Source organism: Zootermopsis nevadensis, unplaced genomic scaffold, assembly GCF_977971745.1.
Source record: "Zootermopsis nevadensis isolate Lab colony 2312 unplaced genomic scaffold, Znev_1.0 Znev_ptg000005l, whole genome shotgun sequence".
Lineage (NCBI taxonomy): Eukaryota > Metazoa > Arthropoda > Insecta > Blattodea > Termopsidae > Zootermopsis > Zootermopsis nevadensis.
The window spans coordinates 4242815-4268799 of NW_028259137.1; the positions used below are offsets into that span (position 1 = coordinate 4242815).

Here is a 25985-nt window from a genome sequence, read left to right on the forward strand (position 1 = left end):
TAAAATTTTTGATGTCGTTTACACTAAGGATTATATGAAACCCATCTGAATTACCAACCATAAAATAAAAAAGAAATCTTCAGCACAGGAACGAATACTAATTTCATCTGGGACCGAAAGAAATAAGTTCCGTGAGCCTAGAGAGACATTCGTTTGCAATATGTCACGATGATTCCGAATATAAGTCGTAAAATAATACGAAATGCATGAGTCGTACAGTGCAGAATCCCGTAAGGAGAGAAACCATTTATCTTGCGATAATTGCACAGTCAAATCTGAGCAAAGTGACGCGGTAGAAGGGTGTAGGAAGGTCGCCAGATGGAGACACCATACCACGTGGTACAGGTACGACAGATATGTTATTCATCATTTGAGAAAATAACTTTCTCCAGCCCTGACAGTCGTGCATTGTACACTGGGATCTGGATTTCGAATCCCGAAGGGACGTGGATGTGTACACACGTTTTTAAATGTTGTGTTGTACGAAGACAGAGTCTTGCAGGGTGCCTAAGTACCTTTAAAACAGAGTTAGGCCACACTGATTAGTCTTAAATTTTATCGACGGTACCAGAAAATACTTAAAAATACGTAGCCAATAAGATAAAATGTATTTAAATCAGTGTAACACACACCTGAAAACAGATAAATGAGTTTACTTTAAATAAGTTGTTTGTTAGGTTATAAACAGATTTGATTTCAAGTCAGTGTTAAATTTAGACATTTTTATACATTAAATACCTCAGTAATTTTCATACTTTGTCATATATTTTGAACAAGGCAAATGGACGTTCGCACAAAAACGATATTTTAACCCGTTCTTTACTCTTATATCTGCATTGTTTATAGAACGTCGATAACCTGAAAACTCATGTCTAACCGGAGGCTAATTACTTACTTTATTCTGAAATAATTTATCTCTGTTTAAAATCAGACATAGAAAATGAAAATAATCAAGATACATTTTCCGAGAATCCATCCTCAGGGGTTCTGTGGCCACAGGTTGAGGATAAATGACACAACGGTTAGACAAATACAGACAGAGACAAAGACCAGCTTCCACTTCCCTTAGGACATTCTGCTGTCAGAGAATTCCTGAAGATCGCATTTATCTGTCTAGTTCTTGCCTACTGAAGTTCATCCAGTATGTGTCCAGAAAACAAGAAACGCTTACGAGAGATATAAGGGCTGGCAGCTGGACTCTGCCCAGTTTTAGGGGCGAGAATTCGTGGACACTTCGTCTCCACGTCCTACAGAGCGTTCACTGTGAAGTATCCCCACCTGTCGAAACGTCGGATCCGATAGATGTGTTACATTTTCGCTAGTTATCAAGTCAAAATAAAAGAAACAGTACTTAAAAATGCAATTTCTTTCTAAACAAAGTCAACGTCATCATTCGGAATGATTTTCCGACTTAGGACTATATAAAATATATAAGATTTGAGGTTTTCACAACGATGAGTATGAAGATTTCCGTCTTCTGGGTTGTTGCGCTGTGTAGTCTGGTCGATGTTAACCAACGTTTCGGAGGTCATATTGCCTCCATCATCAGAGTCTGAAGATTCCTGTCTTCTGGGTTGTTGCGCTGTGTAGTCTGGTCGATGTTAACCAACGTTTCAGAGGTCATACTGCCTCCATCATCAGGGCGATGAAGATTTTCGTCTTCTGGGTTATTGCGCTGTGTAGTCTGGTCGATGTTAACCAACGTTTCAGAGGTCATACTGCCTCCATCATCAGGGCGATGAGTATGAAGATTTCTGTCTTCTGGGTTGTTGCGCTGTGTAGTCTGGTCGATGTTTACCGACGATTCAGAGGTCATACTGCCTCCGTCATCAGGACGATGATAATGGAGAGAGCAAAAGTATCTGAAACGTCTGAAATTTCTACCTGATTACACTGTGCAACAACTCAGAAGGCAGAAATCATCGAAATTAAATGTCGGAAAACGTCGGAGTAAAATATCAGAGACTGGGAAGTAGCAGATTTAAATTATTAAGTTCCTCTTGAAATTCTTTCCAGCCTCCTTTCATTTCTAATTTCTTCGGCGCAAATTTTTATTCCCAACACTCACTTCTCAAAAATCCGAAATTGCGTAATCATCCACCTGAAATACCAACTCCACACATTCACAAACAACCGCCCTAATAATTACAGTTTCACATATTATAATGTTTGTAATTTTACACTGGACAGAAAATGTTTCTGAAGCGAACAGGAGAAATGAATTCTGGTACTAATTTTCTCGCCGAATGTAAACTTAATTTGATACCATAACGTCGCTCATAAGTATCCGGCTTCAACTGTGCCACAATTACCAAGAATTATTGACTGCTCATATTATGAATATTCCCTATAAACATCGACGGGGAGACCACGAGAACATCAACAGGGCAACCGCTCACTCGATATTCAAACCATACACGTACTTATCGAACACAAACACAAAGCAATACCGCGGTACCAACATCCACTGTGGATTCAATGCTGATTAGCTCCGTCAAGGATGAATGAGACATACAAAATACGCATTTTGGAACTCTGCATTTCAAATCGGAACAAGTCTTACAAAACTGATGGCCGACATCAATCACTGTGCAACTCTAATGTCATCTGTGAGCGTACCGGCGACTGCACTGAGAGACGCTGCCTGTCGCCTGCACTCCACGTAATCATTCCTTACACTGTCTCGTCATCTAACACGAAGATACATCATATATTACAGAAACATTCACTTATAGGCCACAGACACGACTTGAGTTTCATTAAGACGGAAATTTCAGAGACACGTAGTTTACAACGAAATATGACGATGGTCACATTCTATGATTTTAAATGTATTTAAATACCCTTTGCCTCGAGGTTAGATAGCTCTTGGTTACTGGTACTACACAAGTTTTGAAAACACGATCAAATTAGGTACTAAACTTCCATATTAATAACCTCAGCATTTTGTAATACAAAATTCAAAATTCCGTCGTTTCTGCAAATTATAGTCCTAACGTCTTCACCTTTATTTTATCATTACCAGAAGGACGAGCGGGCATTACCTGGGAACCTTCTAACTGAAAGATACTCTTTCTCTCTCTCTCCCCCCCCCCCCCCCAGAAATCGAAGTGTCTCTCACTTCTCCCCCCACAAATTTCCTCTTTGCAAATTCTACTCTTCTCTCTCCTATGACTCAAGACAATAATAAATGTTATTATCTGTTTTTCAATATTACCCGTTCGTCCAATGCAAATTAATATCCCGTGCTAAGGTAAAATTAAGCCCGATACGTAACAAACATTAAAAAAATTTCAAATTCTTCCATGATTTCTAAGTTTCTTAACCGAATTCGCGATAAAAATTTCTTAAAAGTTCAATATTGCCTCTTAAATTCACACAAAAAATTATTGACACTCGTTATTAAAATGATCTTGTTAGTAAGATCCGTTTGTATCAAACAAACAAAATTATTTCGTGTCATCAGAATTACGCGATTGGCATTAAAATCTCATAAAATAAGCTGCAGTTTCTCATCATACAACTTCCAAACCTTCTCTTTCGCTCTCATTTTATTAGTAAAACCCTAAAAAAAAAAAAAAAAAACTTAATTATCCAAGACAATTCAATCTCATTAGAGCAGATTCTACTCCTTATTCATCATCATCGTCGCATACTCTGTAAGCAAAGTGCTACCATCTAGCGCTCACAAACTAGACAACTTTAATTTAGGACGAAGAAAGGACAAGATTACGATGAGAACAGCGATACACGACGAAGGAGAATTTACTACAACAATAGAAGACCTATTGTTATATCGCAACAATACATACACTAGAAGGAAAGCAGGCACTTCACTTCTTCAATGTCGTTGTTTCAATCACAAGAGGGGGGGAAGGGGAAATAATTAAATAAAGCTGGCAAGTGCCTCAGCTTCCTGGAGGTTTGAGAGGTTACACTCTCCTCTCTACTCATTCCTCCTTGCTTCTCATCCCCCCCAAGAACCTCCCTGCCGAATTCAACTACACCCGAGTTCGTCTATGCATGCCTGAAGAAAAGACTTGTTTTCATTTCGAGTTTATATCAAATCTTCTGAATTATAAATAGGAAAGCAATCAAAGTCTCGTACTGCTTATGAAAAGAAGGGAACAAGTGGAGGAGATTCTTTCGTTGTAGAGAAATCCGATTAATTAAGATTTCAAAGCTTCTTATTATTCAGTGACAAAAGAGTCTTGTCTGATTCAATTGTACTTGTCTTCAGCTCGGGTTAATACGAATTAACTAAACTGGATGTGATCAAAATTCTGCTCGAGTACATTCCCAGAAAACTATTCTTCAAACACGCAGATATTTTAGGATCGTAATTTCCTGAATCTCAGAGATAGAACCATAATGATTTCTTAAAATAAAACCCTGGGGACAGCTTACCATCAGAGTACGGCAGAATTATTACACTAGACGTTTCGGCACTTCATTCTACTTCCATCTTCAGATGATCCAATCTTTACCATTAGCTACATTGGCTGATTTTATTTATTGAGCAAATCACAAGAAGTTAGTGACAACGGCCATAATACTAAACGTTCATTTATTTTTATTTATTTAGTGTTCTGTCTGACGACAGGTCCATATGAACAGAATCCTTCCATCCTTTTCTCGGACTGGGACCTGTTCATATACGTTCTTGGCAGATGATCCAGAAGTGGTTTGCCATTGCCTTCTTCTGTGTGTGAATGGAGTAATTGTTGGGATGCCACGGAGGAAAACTCCGTGTTGCCTAGACCACGGCCTTGCCCAACACAAGTTATAAATTCGGGCACCGCCGGGAATCGAACCCGAGACCCCAGGATTACAAGGCCAGCGTTCTAACTGCTAGACCACGTTCATAATAACTAATAATTTTGGTTAGATCCTTGCCCCAACAAAAATACAAAAAAATCAAATCAAATCAGAATTCTAACACAGAGTTCATGTTGGCTCGACTAAAACTTTGAAAATGAAACATAAAAGCCTTTCTTTCGTTGTTCAATGGTTATTCATTCATTAAACTCAGAGAACCTGTTAGATAAAATAAATCCACAGTCATCCCAAGCAGAGAGACGGTGTTAGCCGCCTAGTCCTGGCTTAACGTGGGTCCACAGACACGATACACTATAGAGTTATGTTAGCCGAACCTCGACTGCTAACACGGTGTTTCCGTCATGGCGCGCTGTGTCACATGTCTCGTGAGTTTAAGTACGTAATATTCTTTGTCGCGTGTGATCTGTGTGTCACAGTACATAAAGTTTGTGACCGCTGCTAAGAACGTGTTGAAAGAATTATTCTGTTCTAGGGATTTTTACATCTGGGAAGACAATTACTGACATAGACAGTTCAATCAAGTCTCTCACAAAAATGGTAAAACTAAGAAAAAGTCACGTAATTTTTTATTGGTGCAAAACTGAGCTTCGTAACACGGAAAATCGTACCAACTTATGTGACTCCGTAAAAGATATTTTCAATTAAACGTCGTCTGGAACTTAAAGACGTGGGTTAATGAAAAACATATTTTCTTTTAAATATTCTTTCATCTTGTTATCATTAACTTCACAAATTCTTGGCTCAAATGTGCGTAGCTGTCTTCTACAACGCACACCTACACTATCACCTGAAGATGGTAGCAGAGAAAAGTGCCGAAACGTCGCGTATATAACTATACCTCAGACAACGTCCAACATGATGTTTAAGGACTGAGCTGTTTCATCGTATGAAAGATCATCTACCATTAGGCAGGAACCATAACTAGTAGCTCCGTGGATCAAAGTCCAGCTCAAGAAGCTGATAGTTGCTCAGCTACTCAATAACTCCAGGGAATCAGAATGTTCATTACCGTGTTCACAGCAACCCGGCACTGGTTCCTATATTGAGCCAGATTAATCCAACCCTCCCACCGTATTTTTCTCTCATTTTTCTCCATGTTTTCAAAGTTTTCTTTTCCTTTTTGGATATGCAACTTAAATTTTGTTTATATTTTTTATCTCCCCCATGCATCTTATATGTGTGTACATCTCATTACACTACATTACATCATCGTATTTGGTTGAATAATAGAAATTATAAATCTTCTAATTACACAATTTTCTCCAACTTCTTAAGTATAAAATGTTTCCTTACCACCCAGTTCTGAAACATACCCAAACTGTGTTATTCCCTTAATATGAAAGACCATGTTTTACACCCATATCAAAGAAAACGTAAAAATTAGAGTCTTCTGTAACTTTACGTTTGTAGTTAACAGACTGAAAATTCTAACGTAACCTAACCTAAACTAACCTAACCTAACCTAACCTAACCTAACCCAACCGAACCTAACCTAACCTAACTAGGAACGGCGAGACGGTTACAATGTTTCACTGTTAGTCTGTAAGTTTTATAAAATTTAGCGGCGAGACGTAACTTCATATGCAATTGGGATATCTGTAAATGAATGTTTGTTCTTCAAACTGAGCGAACCAACGGCAAAAAAGTTGATGAGGAATATAATTTAATCAGACTATTCTATAACTACAGCACAGCTAAAAGTCTGAATGTGACACGGTTACTTTGCTATTGACTACACTGCTATCTAGCAAAAAAAGAGAATCAATTATTGGTTGAGTCAGCAGCAAAGCCTCCGTGTGCAACGAGCGTCTTTGGAGAGATGATTTTAATCACCTAATAGTTTTACAATAATAATAATAATAATTCAATTCTTTATTATTAGTGTTCTGTATCAACAGCCTGAAGGACAATTACAGATACAGCACAAGAGATGAGCTCACGAACAAAGTTATAAATATAAAAAAGTAACAACAAATAGATTATAGAAATGCATGAGTATACAGGACGCTAATACACAAAGACAATTGCTACCAAATACATTAATATATTTGTAAAAATAATTTAAATCAATTAAGTAAATTAGACTTTTATAGAATGTGATGAAGTGTAACAATTTTCGTCTCGAATATGTCCACGTCCCCGCAGACATTAGCAGCTGATTCGCATGAAGTACATAATAATAATAATAATAATAATAATAATAATAATAATAATGAGAAGAAGAAGAACATCTATGAGTTTTGCTCGCAGAGTGTGTTTATGGATTTCGTATGATTTCCAAAGTAGAAAACCGATTTCTTTCCTTAAATAGGATTAATCAACTGATTTTGTGACAGAAACACGTGTTTTCTTTCAGGTAGGACTAATTTGTCAAGGGTTAATTAGTGATCTAGTTATTCTACAGCTGACCAGTAATAAAAACTGAACATCAACACAGCATTCAGGATTCCGAAAATAAATATACTTATTCGTAATTCAATTAGGAAGTGTACGTATGTAACTGATAAACATAAATTTATAAATATCATTATTATTATTATTATTATTATTTAGTGTTCTGTCTGACGACAGGTCCATATGAACAGGATCCTTCCATCCTTTTCTCGGACTGGGACCTGTTCATATACGTTCTTGGCAGATGATCCAGAAGTGGTTTGCCATTGCCTTCTTCTGTGTGTGAATGGAGTAATTGTTGGGATGCCACGGAGGAAAACTCCGTGTTGCCTAGACCACGGCCTTGCCCAACACAAGTTATAAATTCGAACCCGAGACCCCAGGATTACAAGGCCAGCGTTCTAACCGCTAGACCACCGTGGCGGTATAAATATCATATACAACGATAATACGGATTTCGTAACACTCGGTATGGATATTGGACCTTCCATTTTTAATAATTTTAACTTCATTTCCGTTTAATTAAGTTACTTTTTCTATCTTAGCCCGACTTAGATAGTACTGCCATTCTTTCAAGTATATATAATTTTTTTTTTAAATTTCTAATTGTATATTAATGCCTATCATTTGTTCCTGTTAAAAATTATTTCATAGAAAATTATAGAACAGCTACATTTACCCAACAACTTTCATTTACAATTTTTAATCATGGCGTCTAATAGCAGGTCGCGATCCTGAAGTTTAACTTGGCTTCATGTTTAAGTCTAATTCGGCGTCGAGACGACAGAAATGCGACTGTTCGCGTCGCCTCCAACGGGTTAGGCTAGGCTGAATTTTTGTTTGATTAGGTTAGTTTTGGTTAAACTACATTTGGTTAGATTAGATCACTTGAACTTAATTACCTAGTTAAAGAAATCATCTTCTCCCGGAATCGAAGTCAGAATAAATTTTCTCAAGTTTTGACCGTCCCGTGTTCTCTTCCTGGTGTCGTCGAATAAGCATACATAATTTGGTGCAAATCTGTTTATCCCTTCTAGAGCTATAAGCGTATAAACATACTTACCCACAATTCCAGGTTTTTAAGATTATGAACACCCCAAAACTTCGCAAAACCCCACAACCGTGTTACCCGTCAGCGTCATAAAATATTGGGATCACCGGTTTACAAACTGCAATGATCTCACATAAATCAAGATCTGTTTTTACTCTTTCCTAAAAATCGCCGATCCTGCTCACTATACACACTATACAAGCACTTAATTTTTATATTTCCCAATCCTTTATTCTTCAACAAATTAGTCTAGAAATAAATGGAATCTCTATTTATAAGCCTGTCCACAATTCTGGATCTTAACGATACACTAAAATTAAATTCAATATTACCGATGAATTTTCTAGCAGAAATTCTGTTTCTTCATCAACAAACGCCATGACAGTTTTCATAAGGGGCACAAAACACAAAACGTGCTTGTTTATTTTGGTCCAACCATGTACTCGAACACAGAAATACAAAAAAAAAAAGTGCGTGATGATTATCATGACACATTCATTCAATTTAAAGAGCATGTCGTGACAGCAGGGAAAATTGAATTTTCCCTGTAGCCGTATTGAGAGCTGGGACAAGCAATAGTCATTTCCGAGGGGACATTTTCACTTCGCGAGTGTCAGTCAGCTGCAGTCGATAGAATAAGAGGCACAGAGGTCAAAACGCCCTACAGAAGTGTCCAGGTACAGTCTGTTACAAACTGTCTCAGAAGCATTAGACCCAAGATTTTAAACTAACTAAACAACTAGATGGCTTACCGAACCCGAAGGTTCATCACCGAACTAACCAAAGCCCTGTCCTGGGCCAACAAAATCCAGTCTCCTTCAACTCCTATCTCCCAAAGATCCCGCCTGACATTATCCTCCCATCTACGTCTAGGTCTCCCCAGAGGTCTCTTCCCCTCACGCTTCCCAAATAGTGGACCCAACCAACCAGATGGCTTACCGAACCCGAAGGTTCATCACCGAATTAACCAAAGCCCTCCACCGGACCCTGTCCTGGGCCAACAAAATCCAGTCTCCTTCAACTCCTATCTCCCATAGATCCCGCCTGAGATTATCCTCCCATCTACGTCTAGGTCTCCCCAGCGGTCTCTTCCCCTCAGGCTTCCCAACAAACACCCGGTGCACACCTCTTGTCCCTTCCATGCGCGCTACATGCCCAGCCCATCTCATTATTCTCGACTTAATCACCCTGACAATATTGGGGGAGGAGTACAGATTTTTAAGCTCGTCATTGTGCAGTTTTCTCTATACCCCATCGTCTTCTCTCCTAGGCCCAAATATCCTCCTCAACACCCGATTCTCAAACACCTGCAATCTGTGTTCCTCCCTCTGAGTGAGAGACCATGTTTCGCACCCATACAAAACAACAGGCAAGATTTTTGTTTTGTGTACTTTAATTTTCAGGTTCTTAGAAATCAGACGGGAAGACAAAATATTTAGACCTCAAAATTACCTAACCTACATTCTATCCTCACTGAGGATCATCGTGGTATTCCTCAGTACACATAGGAAAACACTAGAATATTACCTTGGAGTTTACTTTACGTCACACGTAAGGGGAGGGTGGATGGAGCATATATTTTTAATTCTCGCCACACGGTCGCCATATTTGTATTTTAGTAAGTCATTTAAAAATTACGAATGTCAGCAACTCCAAGTGACAAGTTTTTCTGGAGATTATAGTAATGACTGTTTTATTTCAGTGAAACCTGAAGCCATGATTCATCACAAACTACCTAACACGAGATGGAAATCGAAATATTAATATGATTAAGTTCGTGAAATTATCTTAAATATGTGTGTAAAAACAACTCGACATGGTCGAAAACAGTTTCAGAGATTCGTGTTTAACACTATGAAGCCGAAACGATTGTAAATGACATAAAAGAATCCAGGCCGTACCGCAAAGAAAACACAACTCTTCTCCATTACAAAGATTAACTGCTTAACGCTGTTTAAGAACCAATCATACAAAACACGCAAATAAAAATGCAAATGCTTCCCCGGTTTCTCCGTGGCATCCCAACAATTACTCCATTCACACACAGAAGAAGGCAATGGCAAACCACTTCTGGATCATCTGCCAAGAACGTATATGAACAGGTCCCAGTCCGAGAAGAGAAAAGGATGGAAGGATCCTGTTCATATGGACCTGTCCTCAGACAGAACACTAAATATAATAAATAATAATAAACATTCACGGAACTTAATCACTCTTAAGAAGCTGTAAGCCGCTCAGACGGCCTACTACAGAACCAAAAGTTGTCGCCGGCGTATTCAAAGTAGCCCACCACTAAACAGTATAACTGACTTCAAACATATTCCCCAAAGATCTATATTAATATCATCCACTCGTGTACGCCTATGTCTTTAAATTCCTTTCTTTACGTCAGTTAACCAACAATTCTGTCTGCATTTCACATTAACCTTAAGTATCGTACTCACTTTATATATCTGAGCTTCTAACGCATTAATAAATACACTATGACGGTAGGAGTGAACGTTAGATGGTTCACGACGTTTCAGGTAATACAAATACACCTAACCCTTCCCGCAAGAGTGACATTTGTTCCTGACGTATGTGTTGATCTAATTTGTTTGTTGTATTGTCCTCGAGAGGTCCATTAGTGTCAATGCGAGTTTATCAAAGTTAAAAAACAAACCTGGCTCCTTGTAACAGAATAAAAGACATTTCAGAATAATTATTCCTCATTTCCCTGGCTGTAAAATATACGGTTTTAACAGAAAAAGAAATATTTCTCAAACTGCTTTTATTATTTCCTTGTAGACTCAATTTAAACACATCGGTTGTTTCCTAAACGCGTTTGTTATATAACTATTTGGCAAAAAAAAATACAAACATTTAAAATAGAATTTATTCCTTACGCTATGTTGGCCCATTTACGTACATTCATTTCACGCACAAAACAGTCTCGGGGTAACACGAGAATCCACTACGAAATCCTCTGTTTTCTTAAGACATTTCAGACGAAATCACACATTTGTATTCAGGACAAGATCTTATTCTACGCAATGCCTTACAAAGACATTCATCCATTGTCTTTACCCAGTTTCTTTTTTAAATCTCAGAAAGAATGAAATAAACTTGGGGTCATGATTAAAACTTGCAGAACAACTCATTTTCCGTGTTTGAATATATTTAATTAAACCTTAGACTTATATTAATATTATTATATACGATTAATTTGACTGCTGTCAAAATACCGACTTACGATTCCTTGGTTATCACAACGTGAAGATTCAACTGTGGTTACCAAGGTTACGAAAGGTTCTTCTACATTATTTTCAGAGTATAATATGAAGATGAAGGCAACAGGTTCCTTCGAAACTTTAGTGACTTCTTACTAATCATCCCACAAGACCACAATATTAAAGTCTAGTGGTAACTGTATGTACCACCTGTTCCAAAAATCGATAATTCATTTTTGGCCCACAAAATTCACTTGTTAGTTTCGTGAAGAATATCCTTAAACGTCAACAGTTTATTTGTTTTTTGTAATGGTAATGGGTTGTGTTTTCTTCGCGGTAGGGACTGGTTGTTTAAATAAGCGAGCTTTGTCCATTACGGGTTAATAACAGGCTTGTAAAACATCTAATTCCTCCTGAGACATTCCACCACTATCTCAGTTCGACACTGTTTTCAAGACCGTTCGTTACGAGAGCTTACTTAAACCATATTGAGCGTGAAATCCGGTAGATGTCTCCCCACCGCCGCTGTAGCAGACAACGGATGCGACAAATTGCTGCCTTATCTCTCCCAGTCCATCGCGGGGCAGAGCCTCCTCCCCCCCCACCAAGGCTACATTCTGAAACCATCTCGACGCCAAGCCATGAATTCGACTGTTCTGTGCCTCGTACTTTACGGATTATACCAAAATTTTGATATTGCTGTCTAGGTGTGACCTTTGGTACACTGTTTTCAATTTGTTCAATTTCGATTCCCGTAGAAAACTAGCCAGTATGAACTGTAAACACAGTCGGAAATTGTTGTGATGTAGAATTATGTTCAAATCTGATCGGAAAACAACGCATAATTTCTTTTTGTTTGCGGTAAACATGAGGTGTGATAACACGTGGAATTATATTGTATTTTGATGTGAAAACAATTTTTTTTTTCAAAGCGTTTTACTGGATTTTCTCAGTTTGATTGAACCTTGAAAAAAAAACGTTCAAGATTCTTCTTATAATCAGCGCAAATGCACCTCTAACATCAGACTTTTTCTTACAATTTATGGAATGTAGATTAATAATAAAGAATAAAATTAAAATTATATTAACAAAAATACAGATATATAAATGATAGCATGAAATTAATCACTGACGGAGTCGGCATTAATTTATTTCGACACGTTTGTACTTAGAATTATGAATCCACTTCACTGCGGTTCGAAACAATTATAATTGTAAATTACTTTTAATATTTATGTTCCTTTCCGCGAAACATCGCTACTGGTGACTCTCACAAATTAAACATCATCTTAAATAGTTAGGGCCCGGATTTTAAACAGCAAGGATTTAGACCAATGTATAACAAATTCTCGATCACGGTTTTTTTAAGGAAACAGTAGATTCATTTCCTGCAAAAGTGAAATAAGATACACTGGCATAATGCATGACTCAATACGTACCTGCACATCACATGTATAAAATAAAATAAAATAAATACATGAATAAATATAAGTACAGACTCAAGAAAGTCTACCCATCCTGAATAAATAATCCTCTATCAACTCTAACCTAGCGTTAATAAACCTAATTCATGAAACCCTCGTTATATCGGGAACAACACATGCAGACCTTAACTGGTACACGACACCAAATAACACATCGACAAACATCAAAACCTGCAGAACAAGATTAATCAAGATTTTTTATATTCAAACTGCAATAGATACGATAAAAAATATGTCAGTACGTTATCACAAAAATTACATCCCTAAAATGGCCTTAGTGACAACTTCCATAAGAATCAATCAGACCTGTGTAATCCCATTTATGATAAATACCAAGCACTTGTTGCCCTGACCGCGGGGTTTGTGTTTTTTCACAGGGTCCAGTCCACATACGACACCATTTGAACACCATCCATACCCTCGATAAAGTCTGTAAACTTCGTCATTCCAACAGCAAAAATAGACGCTGAAGTTAATAATAAAACAAGTTGACTACATTTTTGTCCATGGATGTTCAAACCACAAACATTCAACCTATCGACATTTTAGAGATACATTCTGCCTCCATCATCAGGTAGATTTTTTTGTGTGTGGACGTTTATCGCTCTAATGACCGAGGCAGAAAGTACCTCTGAAACGTCGGCAAACTTCTACCAGACTACACGACGCCAACAACCCGCAAGACAGCCATCGATGTATTTCCAACCTGAGTTAACATTATGTTCGTTGAGCTACATAAATTTCGTTTTGTATCGCCATGTATTTTACATTAGTTTGCATAATTAAACCATTAATCGAAGCTGTGATTCTCCCATCCATTTTACACAAATTATTTACACCGATATATTATATTTGGTGGCGAACAAATGTCAGTTATTGTACAAGTTAAACCACGCACATTGAAACTATCGATAAACTCTGTGGTACACGTGTTAGGGAGATCTAGGGGGCTACTATATTCCGCTATTGTCTGCAGGACCGCTGGCTAGTAGTCAGTGGTGCATCCGGAAGGTCCAGGGAGCGGTCATCTCGACACAGGTTTTCCTTGGTTTTCCTCTGTCTTCAAGCAAATGCTGAGATGGTTCCCAAGTTCCAAGTTGCCACTGCAAGCTTCTCATGCAGCCCCTCCCGATTTAAATTAATCAAAATTTACCCCCCTCCCTCTCCAGCGGATGCCACTAAATTATTTACTTAACTTTCCAAATTATAACTTCACCACAAATTAATAACAACATAAAAATTTCTGTCTGTCCCAAACTTTTATTCTTAATCACCCCCAAAATGTTCACTTTTATTCTGAAGACAAGTGGGCAAATACTGGGAACCCCCCCCCCCCCCTCGAAATAAGCGTCTTATGTTTTATCGTCTTTCATGACTCTCTCTCTCTTTTTCACAATCGATAAAATAATCCACGTGCTGTCGATCCATGCTAATGAAATTTCGTTTCTAAAAAATACGAATTTTCGGGTGAGTCTAGAAACAGATTTTTTTTATAACTGGTATAAAGACGCCAATATTGTGAGATGTTCGAAGCCCGAATATTTCGAGTCTGGACACGGCGTGTCTGACAGAAGGGCCCGCTTTACTAAACCTGTAAAACATTTCTTTTCAGCAGCCTTCGTGTTTCTCCGGCATATACAGGGTGTTTCAAAAGGTTAGGGCCAAACTGAAGGAGCGTATAGAGGGACTCAGAGAGAACAACTTTCGAATAGGAATCCACGTCCTCCGAAGTTATCCTGAGTCAGTCGAGGCCATTGAAGGAACAGAAGTCAGATAACACACCGCTGAGACAATTTGGTTTGTAAGATTGTTACTGTAATCCTTGTATATTAATAAAAGAACAAAATTAAGCTAGTAGGAGAATAGCAAAATACGATTATCGGTGTGTTATCTGACTTATCTTCCTTCAACAGCCTCGACTAACTCAGGATAACTTCGGAGGACATGGATTCCTATTCGAAAGTTGTTCTCTCTGAGTCCCTTCAGTTTGGCCCTAACTTTTGAACCACCCTGTATATTGGAAAGTTCTTTTTTTTAACATCATTCGCTGGAATTTCTGGTACTTTGGCCTCTCCTTCAATTTATTGCCTCCTAAAAGTTGTAATGAAGAGGGGATAGGTGAAAAGGCAAGGTGCTACTGTGTGGGGATGAATTGGAGGCAGCCAATTCTCAAGATTGCTGGGATCGCTGGCTAACCAAGTACCCTGCATCCATCGCATTTCTCACCCTGAAACGTGGACCCACATCGGCCGTGCAACGTGGTAACTAACAGGCCGACTCACTCACTAAATCAGTGACTCAATGTCGGCGGGTTAACGACGAAATTAATAAATTACCAATCAAAAGACTGATTGATGATATTTCCAGGCCTTCACGGCTTTATGAAGATGGCTGTCGTCTGAGAGTTTGCGCCGTGTACTCTAGCAGACATTCATCGACGTTTCAGAGGCGTTTACTGCCTCAATAATGAATGACACGCAATTCTGAAACGTCGGTGAAATTGTTTCGAACTACACGAGACGACAACACAGAAGACAACCATCTTTACATTCGCCTCCGTGAGAAATACATCAATTCCTATAGGAATAAAATTTTCTCTCACTCTGAACGAAAAAAAAAGATATTACGCGTATTTGGAAATTAAGGTAACAGGGACTAGACATATGAAATATAAACGGAGAAAATTACAAACTTATATATTACTACATACTTTATAAACTTCCTCCATTAATTTCTAGCTTATTAAACAAACAAAAAGTTTAAAAACAGGATGAACGTGTGGCAGGTAACGAGAAAAATACACTGCACACAACATTTGATTGTCAAAACCTGAATTGGAGAAAGAGCCACTTTCACAAAACTTTCTTCCTTGTTAACATTTTTAAATAAATGTGGTAACTACTTACACCGCTCGTTTTAAGATTTTGTTAACTCTGCACTTTGCCAACGGGGTGTATTTATGTTTGTATAATTTTTAGAACAAACAACTATCATTTCCTTAAACGGCATCATTTAATCGACTAACGTTATGGAGACGCGGGGCGTTTTCTTCGAGACAAAAACTTTTCATAAAAATATTACTTAATATATTAGCGTAAAATTTCAAACGGTAGTATTACTATTGAAATCGATTTTAATAGAATACGACTGGAGGTTTCGATTGGATTTATCTCACTCAGAATAGTAACCCGTGACGGGACCCTTTTGAACACGATAAAGAACCATAAAACACGTGGACTGTCATATTCTCAAAGAGTACATAGCTACATGCAGTTATATTATTATTATTATTATTTAGTGTCCTGTCTGACGACAGGTCCATATGAACAGGATCCTTCCATCCTTTTCTCGGACTGGGACCTGTTCATATACGTTCTTGGCAGATGATCCAGAAGTGGTTTGCCATTGCCTTCTTCTGTGTGTGAATGGAGTAATTGTTGGGATGCCACGGAGGAAAACTCCGTGTTGCCTAGACCACGGCCTTGCCCAACACAAGTTATAAATTCGAACCCGAGACCCCAGGATTACAAGGCCAGCGTTCTAACCGCTAGACCACCTCATCTTATTATTATTTAGTGTTCTGTCTGACGACAGGTCCATATGAACAGGATCCTTCCATCCTTTTCTCGGACTGGGACCTGTTCATATACGTTCTTGGCAGATGATCCAGAAGTGGTTTGCCATTGCCTTCTTCTGTGTGTGAATGGAGTAATTGTTGGGATGCCACGGAGGAAAACTCCGTGTTGCCTAGACCACGGCCTTGCCCAACACAAGTTATAAATTCGGGCACCGCCGGGAATCGAACCCGAATTACAAGGCCAGCGCTCTAACCCCTAGTCCACCGTGGCTGTTGGAGTTATATTATCACACGCCAAAGCTCGCTGCATTTTAATATTCCACGTCGCCACAAGTCCTTACTCCAATCGTCAGAACAGCAAAAGTACACTTTGTCTTCGTTCTGTGTTTTTCCAAAATCTGATATGAAGTAAAAGGAATATTCTTCGATTTACGTTCTGAATTCCCTGTTTATTCGTCTTTTCGGCGTCGGTAAATCATTACCGGAATTTGGTGCCCTCCACAGGGGCGCTCAGAGTACAGGGCGCCAGCAGCCAACACAAGCGATTTATGGTGATGGAATCTCGGAGAAAATTAAACCCTTTCGCCCACCCCCGCCTCCCTCCCCTTGGTCCATCTATCCGCATCCTCTCTCTTCGTCTATCTGTCTCTCAGTAATTTCTTCTTGCCTGCTTCTGCTCCCTTCGTCCGCTGACGTTTCTATGTTTCGCCATGGCTTTTGTCTCAAGTATGTCGCGTTGCGTTGCTCCTTTGTTATTTGTCAGTCGTATTTCCATTTCATTCCATTTTCATTATTTTTTTGCCCAATTTAGTTTTCGATGTTTGTAGTTTCGAATTGCAATTCCTTATCCCCTCTTATCACTGCTTCCGTTATCATCCTCATTTACAACTTTTCTGTTTCATCACGTCTCGTTCTTTTGGTCCATAAGTACCAGAAATTTGTCTTCGGTTGTTTATAGAACTCCAAGGACATTTTCTATCATTACAGCCTCTGGTGAGACAAAAGACAGTTGAAATTCAGAGACCTTAAAATATTTATACTCAGACAGCTTCTAAATCGGGATAATTATCTGATTAGGAACACTTCGTACTCTTTTAGGCGTATAAGTTTTCGTCCAATCTACTAAGTGACGTATAACAGCCACGTCATATGTGCATGTCCCTCGTGTTACAGCCAGAAATCCATTTTTATGTACAAAAACTTTGTAGCATTTCTCCCGGAATTTTATTTGTAACGTAAATATCTCGCTACGAATTACGTAACTAACGAATTTACTAAACAAGATACCAAATATCTAACTAACTAGATGGCTTACAGAACCCGAAGGTTCATCACCGAATTAACCAAAGCCCTCCACCGGACCCTGTCCTGGGCCAACAAAATCCAGTCTCCTTCAACTCCTATCTCCCTTAGATCCCGCCTGAGATTATCCTCCCATCTACGTCTAGGTCTCCCCAGAGGTCTCTTCCCCTCAGGCTTCCTCCCGCCTGAGATTATCCTCCCATCTACGTCTAGGTCTCCCCAGAGGTCTCTTCCCCTCAGGCTTCCCAAATAGTGGACCCAACCAACCAGATGGCTTACGGAACCCGAAGGTTCATCACCGAATTAACCAAAGCCCTCCACCGGACCCTGTCCTGGGCCAACAAAATCCAGTCGCCCTCGACGTCTTACTAAAGACTTCGTCCTGTTCCGAGGCCTTTCGGTTATATTTTTTTTGAAACAAGAAAGTTTTTTTAAGATGAAAGGTAGTTTAGCCTCACGCCCAACCCCCAAGCTGGAGTACCACCCCTCGTCGGCTGTCCGCAACTGCTTGTTCAATATATATAACTGGAGGCTGTTCCTTTATCCTCAGCCCGAGGACGTGTCATGCCGTGGTGACAGGACTCTATCTTACTAATAACATCAATATTATTTCAAAAACCTCCTAACAGATGGAATGATAATATTAAAATGGACCTGAACATAATAAGTTTCTAAGGCGTAGATTACATTAAACTGACACTGTATAGGGGCCGGTAGTACGCTTTTGTGAACATGGTAATGAACCTTTAAGTTCCATAAAAGACGGGGACTTTCTTGATTAAGTGCGTAATCTAGTATAGCTTTGATGTAGGATTCTGTTAAACGAAGTTTGTGATTTCTTCCAAGATTCGTTACTCACATGTGTATGATTCTTGGTCTATCAAGACTGCGTCTTCCTTAAATACTACATAACCAAATCAGTATGATGATTCACGGCGCTACAGAGTTACGTGTCTGAAAATTATTCATCCTGTTCACTTATTATTTAGTGGTCCAATCCGTCTATTCGTCACTTGGATTCTAAAATGTCGGGGCACTGACTTTTTGATACTATTTAAATAGGCGTAATTCATAATTGGCACGTAAAACATATTTAAACACTTCGTAAAATGCATTACGATTGGTAATGCAGACATGTGACCCCTCAACCTCAACTTCAACTTCAACTTCAACTAAAGCCCATATTGTACGAGCTCCAGGCAAATCTGTAAACAACCTTACACCGACTAGTCCGAATACAAGCCAGTCTATTTCCGTCCATTGGGTGAACTGCAGGGACGATAAGTGTGACCTTGGAGGCAAACAGCTGTCATTACTGTACTCAGCGACCCACCAATCGTCAAACGCGCACACTTTCAAGCGTAGTCCACTTCCTTTGTCCGCAGATAATTCATATATATTTTTAGAACGTTTTATAACAAGGAACAAGATTAATTAAAAATTCTCATAGGCCTAACTGAACGTACGAAGGTTAATTTCGGCTATTTCTACTCTTAAATTGACGACAATCACGTAATTTAAGAACCACTAATATATTCTTCAATTCGGATTTTATTTACATCAATATATTCTAACAAGTTTCGTTCTAAACTATTATTAAGATGGGGTCAGACCAAGTCTAAATGTACCTGCGACCTCTAAATGATCCGTTCTACTAATAAGAACTGAATTAATTTCTTTTTACAGCTAAACTCCATTAAGTTACTTAGCAAATTCCACATCGTAAATACACGCTCCAAAATACAAATTTGTTGTACTTACCAACATCGCTAGTTGCAGAGACGCCATGTTTGCTGTTCTAAGAGTCACGAAGATACGCCATGTCTTGAATCACACACAACGGTCGAAAACACTGACCAGAACTGTTTAAAATAACAACACAAGAGCCTTGAAACCTACCATTTTGTGCACTTCTCAACACGAAACCATGATATTGTATCTGTATATTGAAATACAAACGTAACTAAACACATATTAAAGTAACATGGCTTTGTAAGTAATTATTCTGCGTGTTTTCTACACGAAACTCCACTCAGATACACCTGACAACATGCCCTACACACGGCGACCAATCAGCTTCTTTCTCCCTCCACCCAACTGCTCTACGAAAAACAACTGAAACTCGGATCGCGCCACTAGCGTTCTGTGGCAGTACACGTGGAAGACAAACACGTACGGAATTACAGCAAAGATAACACGACATTATGCTCGTAATTCAGTTTATCTCTGATGTATAAGGGAGGGAATTTTTAATACAGTGAGAGATATATATTGTTTTTTTTCCGCTGCATAAAGGAACTGGTCATTGACCAAAGAAACCAGCAATGCCATCTAGTATTTGTTTTGTAAAACACCTTTGGTTTCACAGCAAATCGTGTTGAAAGATTATTTACTGCGTCATATATGAAGCTGAAATTATGGGTATGTTACGTGAATGTTGGCTTATAGCTCGAGAATGCGTAAACCAATTTGTTCCAAACTTGGAATATTTATTCCATGAAACCAGAAAGATAACACAGGAGGGCCAATGCTCCGGAAAGTGTGTCCTGAGCTCGATTCTCGGTGTGTTACTTGTAACTCCAAAAATAAACATAATAAATTAATTTGGGAAGCCTGAGGGGAAGAGACCGCTGGGGAGACCTAGACGTAGATGGGAGGATAATCTCAGGCGGGATCTATGGGAGATAGGAGTTGAAGGAGACTGGATTTTGTTGGCCCAGGACAGGGCTTTGGTTAGTTCGGTGATGAACCTTCGGGTTCGGTCAGCCATCTAGTTGGTTGGGTCCACTATTTGGGAAGCCTGAGGGGAAGAGACCTCTGGGGAGACCTAGACGTAGATGGGAGGATAATCTCAGGCGGGATCTATGGGAGATAGGAGTTGAATGAGACTGGATTTTGTTGACCCAGGACAGGGTCCGGTGGAGGGCTTTGGTTAGTTCGGTGATGAACCTTCGGGTTCCGTAAGCCATCTGGTTGGTTGGGTCCACTATTTGGGAAGCCTGAGGGGAAGAGACCTCTGGGGAGACCTAGACGTAGATGGGAGGATAATCTCAGGCGGGATCTATGGGAGATAGGAGTTGAAGGAGACTGGATTTTGTTGGCCCAGGACAGGGTCCGGTGGAGGGCTTTGGTTAATTCTGTGATGAACATTTGTGTTCCGTAAGCCATCTAGTTAGTTAGTTAGTTGGTTATATCCTGCTCCACTAAAACGATGTAATACACAGTCAACTATATTATACCAGCATGTAGGTAGACTATTAATGTGAGATATGAAATGTCAATAAACAGAATTCACAGACGGAAAACTGGAAGCACTTAGGAACACTGTTGCTACTTATGAAGTGCTCACCTGTCAAATCAGAGCTTTCGGACTGCCAGAAGAAATAGCTTTCCGCTGCATTTGCTTCTGGTTAACACCTGTTTCTAGGAAACGCTTGGCTCCTCCCACACCGCAGAACCGCACACAACAAACTTCAAAGTTTGCCTCTACACGTCAAAGCCAAGAGGCGAAGTTCTTGAGGCGAGAAAAGTAACCGAACCACCACCATCAGCAGCTCCACCAAGGGAAGAAGACGGAAAACGTACTCTCTCCAGCTTTCAAAACGTATCGCTTCCTTTTCTGTAGACGTTCACTCTGTTAACTCTTTCGTCAGTGCCCAGAAACTCCGATTTGAAATTTCCGCTGTCAGGAAGAATACTGTGATTCTTTTTCAACCTTGATGGTTTCTGCTTATGGATTTTGAATCGATATAAAAACACTTCACAGCAGATCAAATTTGCTTCACTACACAAAATACTGAAAGCACTTTCAATTTATATAATTTACGCTGAATTTAAAAATAACGTAACCAACCCGGTTTCGGGGGTGACGTTAGGAAGTACGATGCATGTCCCATAGGACTTTGTCCTCACCGCCATAAACGACGTCCTGACGACCGAGAGTGGGGAACGAGTCATAGAACGACCTTCGAAAAAAATGGCAATACCAACGTTAAGATCAGGTTCCAATTCGGATTTATTTATTCTAACTAACTAACATGATCGTAGAAAATATGCAGTTAGGCACACAGAGCTAAAAAAAAAATCACAGACTGATTCACAACTTGTTGAACGATACTGCATCAAATACTGACAGTGACGTTTCGGGATCTCACGTCGACGAGTAGGTAGACGCCGGACTTCTGGGTTGTTCCGGTGGAAATTTATCCACGTTTCAGAAGTGCCTGTTGTCTCAGAGATTCAAAAATAACGTCTGAAACGTCGGTTATATTGTACACGACGTAACAATCCAGCGGACGAAACGTCGCGGTCGAGTGGTAAACACACCTGTTTCGCGTAAGGGAGGTCGCGGGTTTAAGACTTGGAGAGAAAATAGTTTTCTTCAGTCCCTCCAAGAAAATGCTACAATGATACCTGAAAGTAGGCCATGAAGGAATATTTTCACACCCTGTTTACTAAATCAATCAACGCTGTGTATCCAGTTAATTCAAAGACTTTTGAATCCTATCCCTTTAAAGTATAAACATTTTCCTAATTTGCCGTGTGGAAACTTAGATGCATTATGACACGGACTGTACATACAAACAATAGCATCTAGGAAGTCATTAAAGCTATTGCTTCCGTCGGATAGACCTATACGAGACGAGGGGGCGTGGTTAGGCCCCAAACAAGTTATCTGTTTCACTCATCTCATCCGCTGCACGGTTGGATCAAAATCCATTAATACAAATTAACTGGGGCAAATGACGACGACGTCGTCGTATAGAGTTCATTTCAACACAACCCCCTTTTTCAGCTACAAAATAAGATTAGATCCAATTACCGCGTGTATTCGACGATGATACTTAGGCAATGTACTTTATGTGCCAGGAGTAACGCGTGACTCGAAATTTTAAATTTAAATCGGTTCCAGACATTTAAAAAAACAAAACAAATGATCGAGGTCTTCACTAATTCCTATTTTCACATCTCATCTCCATGCATTATTCTTTGTTTGTTTGAATTTTTGTTGTAATATTCTCCATAGTTTTTAATATTACTTACGTTACTATGACTGACAGTAACTATTTTTTTTTATTTTAACGTTTTATTTGTCAAATATATATTTATTATTCAAGTCTATACACAAACTTTTAAATTGTAGATGATAAAATTTAAAATTTAAAATCACCATTAATATTCTGCGCCATTCATCGTTATTTCGATGTTACAATATTGCGCTATATATTACAACATGTTTCAATGTCATAGCATCATCTTCAGGTTTTTATCATTTAAAACTATTCTATATTTATTAATGCATGCTATGACATTGAAACATGTTGTAATATATAGCGCAATATTGTAACATCGAAATAACGATGAATGGCGAAGAATATTAATGGTGATTTTAAATTTTAAATTTTAACATCTACAATTTAAAAGTTTGTGTATAGACTTGAATAATAAATATATATTTGAAATTTGAACACAAACATGACGCATCTAAAATATAAAGTTTTATTTGTCGTATTTCGCTATTTATCGCGAGTTCCAAAATTGTCGCTGATTTGATTTCCCTGTGAATTGTAACCTATAACAAATAATTGTAAAAATTACAATGAAGATTAACTCCCTGAAACAAAATTAAAGACAAAAGAGAGACAAGAAATATGAAGAAATTATAGGCATTTGCTGTGAGACCGAGGAAAACCACGGAAAACCTTGATCGAATTGGCCACTCGCAGGACTTAAAAAGTCATTAATAATCTCGTTATTATGAACAGAAATCTGATCCAGGGTTAATTAACTATATGTCTCACAACAAAAATGCAACTTGTACCAGATTGAAATTAATTCCACGAAATAAATGATCTGCTGAGTTGCTCGAATTTATTTATAAAAAAAAAAACTTTCATGTGAAGACGCCATGTTTTCTGATAAGGTGCATCGCTTCGTTCATATATTTTTTGCAATTTTTTCTGCACAAAGGACCTATATCATCATCATCAACAACAACAACAACAACAACAAATCAGGTCGTAGTTTCTTGTGATTTTTATTTAAATCCGCTCGGATGATATAACAGTCATCTGTGGTGACGGACAGACGTATGAAATGATGAATAAGTAAATTTCTAGAGTTGACGGATTTCTGAATAACATAGTAATATGTAAATATCATAATGAAATATTACACTTGTTGGACAATCTCGTGACAGATCGCTGAAAACTGATAACGCACAGGCAATGACTGACAGATTTTAACACGTATTAGTCTACCAGTACGTTCCTGCGTCTATCAAATTACTTGGCAGCTCGCAGTGGCGATATAAACCATAATCGGGCATATCGGATTGTAGAGAAGACACGACAAAGTCTCTTAAGCCGCGACGATAACACACCTATTAGCTTTAATGGCGTACTGTCGCTGCTCACAATGAAATCAAACCATAAAGCCTTTTTCGTCTCCATTATATGTTTTACATTTATTTATCTATATAAATTTGTAACACGAAAATTGACAAACAACTGAAAAACGGTGTCAAGACAAAAGTTATCTGAAAGATCAGTTCACGTTGATAAGGTCACAAACCCGAAAATTTTCCCGGGTTCGTATCCCGGTGAAGATTGATTCACAAATAATTTGTTTCTCCTGTGGTATTAAACATAAGTATCAAATGGAAAGTTTCTGTAAACAACGAGAAATGTAATAACCTGTCGAAATCACCATAAAATAATTTGGCTTCAGTCCTTTTTATTGAGAATAAAAATATAATGTGTCTTCAAGATCTGCTTTACGAGAATAAACATTCAGGATACGTTTATAAAATTGCTTAATTGAGTTGTCAGTCGCGATATTTTGACCGCCTTTTTTCCGTCTTGTTAATTACGTAATTAAAAATAAAACCGCTTCTGGATACAGTTTCATGTTCGTGGCATCTGAGATGATTTCGTTACGGTCCAAGTAAATATTTTTGCTTACCAAGAACTTGTCAGAAGCGCACAATCCCTAGTTGGGGGTTTTGTCAGTTATTTTTTACAAATTATTTTATAGCTTAACGAAGCGAGATATTGAAACAAACCTTCTGAAGTATTTTAACTACATTGCTCGAGAATTACACGGTAGCATCTTCAGAACTTGTAGCCTTGTCACCAGATGCAGAATGCTAGTTAAACTTAATTCACATTTTCAATTATGTCTCAAGAGAAGTTTGTACATGTTTACTAATTTAACACTTCGCTACCAGGTGTGTGTCCTGTAGTCACAGACTTCATCTCATGAAGCATAAAGTTTAAAATCATAGAAACGAATATTTCATCAGAAATCATCACTTAATGCAAAAGACGTCAAACGTTGATGAGTTTTAATGCAAGATTATTCTTGATAGTTTGTGAATATATACGGGCCTAATCTTACGAGCGTCATTTTAAATCAAACTCAACTCTTATGAGGCAAATAAAATACGTGAACTGTAGTTTCATCATATAGAGAAGATTTTCTCAAAAGAGATAAAAATATTTACTCGTATTCAAGATGCTTTTTTTGTTCAACAAAAATAAAGGTCTTAAAATTTTCTAAATCCGAAGCAGTAAGTTATGTAAACGTAGAGTTTGTGTCATAATTTCAATAATTCCAAATTTCCTCGTATTATTTTTTTGTTTATTTGTAGATTTTGTATTCCTTTCAGTAAATACAAACATTTGTGCCAGATTTATTTCATGTAAGGGCTCCAACATATCTGCCTAATTTGAAAACAAAATCGAATAAAACTTAATGGCTTTGTGTGAAATGTGACTAGGTTCAACTTCAAAGTAAAGGTGGAGAGTATAAATTCGCTTTTTCATCTGTATTTATTGTAAGCAAGTAATTTTGGTACTGTCGTTTGTAACTTGGAGTAATGTCGGCATCATTTTGACCTGGCCACTGTAGTTAAGACCTCTCATTGATATCAAAAAATCCAAAAGCATTTCTGTTTCCTGTTCTACACCTTTTCGAAAAAAACGTTTCAATTTGCAGAAACTCAACCACACTTTGTCCAGGATTTACCGGATTCACGCTCGTTGGCATTCTGATTTAAAAGTCCCGTGTTCGAATCTGACCTTAAGCAAACAATTTTTATTCACATGAATCATACTTTACAAGCGGTT

General features: G+C 38.4%; 1 protein-coding gene across 2 annotated transcripts in view; it reads right to left on the reverse strand.

The window, feature by feature from the left end:
- The window catches only part of LOC110841259 (neurotrimin), a 497850-nt gene that overhangs the window by 395717 nt on the left and 76148 nt on the right, over window positions 1–25985 (reverse strand). Inside the window, exon 1 of one of the 2 annotated variants that reach the window (XM_087343407.1) lies at window positions 19618–19953. The exons of the other annotated variant lie outside the window; for it this stretch is intronic. The gene's annotated coding sequence lies outside the window, so the exon portion shown is untranslated. Of the gene's footprint in view, window positions 1–19617; window positions 19954–25985 lie in introns of those variants that run through there. 2 annotated transcript variants of the gene reach the window in all.